Raw genomic sequence first — 1,389 nt, 5'->3', positions numbered from 1 at the left:
TGTTAGTTGGGACGACAGTGGGTGTGTGTGTAGGGTGTGTTAGTTGGGACGACAGTGGGTGTGTGTGTAGGGTGTGTTAGTTGGGACGACAGTGGGTGTGTGTGTAGGGTGTGTTAGTTGGGACGACAGGCCCCAGAATCTTTATTTCTATGGTTTCCTCTTTTCATCCATAGTTGAGAGATGGGTCCATAAACACCCCTTGGTCTGCAGCACCTCACTCTCTGGTCCTCTTTCAGTACCAACTACCATTTCATTCTTTCAGAGCATCGGCCAATCAGATACTAGTCCTCAGCTTCAACGTGTTCAGATCTGGAGAGTCTGAACTGAGGAACCGTCCAACCACAGAGAGGAAAGCAAGCGGCTCCGATTAGCCATTTCCTGGTCTATGGAGACATGTAGGGCATGTCACATCAAAGGTCCCTGCCACCCCTTTCCCACAACCTTCCCAATCCCAGAGTATTCCCATTGTTTTAGATTCCCAGCTCCCCATCTCTCTCTCTCTTACACTGCCCCATAGAGACGTAACAGCACCCACTTCCCTACTGATGGTTTGTATTTTATTGTTTTAACAGGGGAGCCCGAACACAGTCCAGAAATTATGCAATCGAGATTTCCACATTTAGGAACTTTGGAGGGGTCTTTACAGCCGGAGAGCAATGGCTGAGCCTCGCCCTGGGTGAACCGCCTTCTTGATCACGGTATCTCTCTTGCCAGGTAAGTATGATCCTACTACTGTAGTGATTGTTATCCATAGAGGGTGTGTAGGTTTAAAACCTGTTAAAGAAATGAACGACGTAAAGCCACGCCTTCAGGCACCTTTCAGAAGGGGAACTCTCTACCAGAGACAGACACACATTCTACCTTCCTTAAACTTTCCGCAGACTTCATTCTAACCTGAATAGCTGACTGACTGGCCATACATACATTTCCAGTCAGTTGATGAGAGTTCCCATAGTAGCAATATCAGCCAGGAAAAGTGTTCAGTCTCTTGTGAGTGTGGTCAATGGGGGGTGAAGATAGTTCCACTGATTACACCAACTGATTACCGAGTCCCATCCGAATAACTTACTATGTACCTGGGGGAGTCCTAGCTACCTGATTAAAAACACGTCTTCAAATACAGATCTCAGGCCTCGCTCATTCATCCTGCTTTCCATGACATGCTTCCGCTTTCACGTCTCTTCCCAGCTCTGTGTCTCACTGGAACACAAAGCACAGAGAGGGACCAGGTAAAGGAAGCTATGGCCATATATGGGCACAGGGACACACAGTGCCAGGTGGGTGTGTGGAGAACCGTTAACCTATCGTACCTGAGTACACAAACACACCTTTAAGAAGGCCCCTCCCATTCAACACACACAAGTGTGGTACATCAAACCAAATGCAGCG

At 47.9% G+C, this 1,389-nt stretch overlaps 1 pseudogene; it reads right to left on the bottom strand.

Annotated features, from left to right (window-relative positions):
• Nucleotides 1–567: 567 nt before the first annotated feature.
• On the bottom strand, nt 568–722 carry LOC118381404 (uncharacterized; annotated as a pseudogene).
• Between the last annotated feature and the right edge of the window lie 667 nt (nt 723–1,389).

This window comes from Oncorhynchus keta, chromosome 34 (assembly GCF_023373465.1).
Source record: "Oncorhynchus keta strain PuntledgeMale-10-30-2019 chromosome 34, Oket_V2, whole genome shotgun sequence".
NCBI lineage: Eukaryota > Metazoa > Chordata > Actinopteri > Salmoniformes > Salmonidae > Oncorhynchus > Oncorhynchus keta.
The sequence above is the reverse complement of the archived record's forward strand: the minus strand, read 5'-3'. Positions and strand labels throughout refer to the sequence as shown.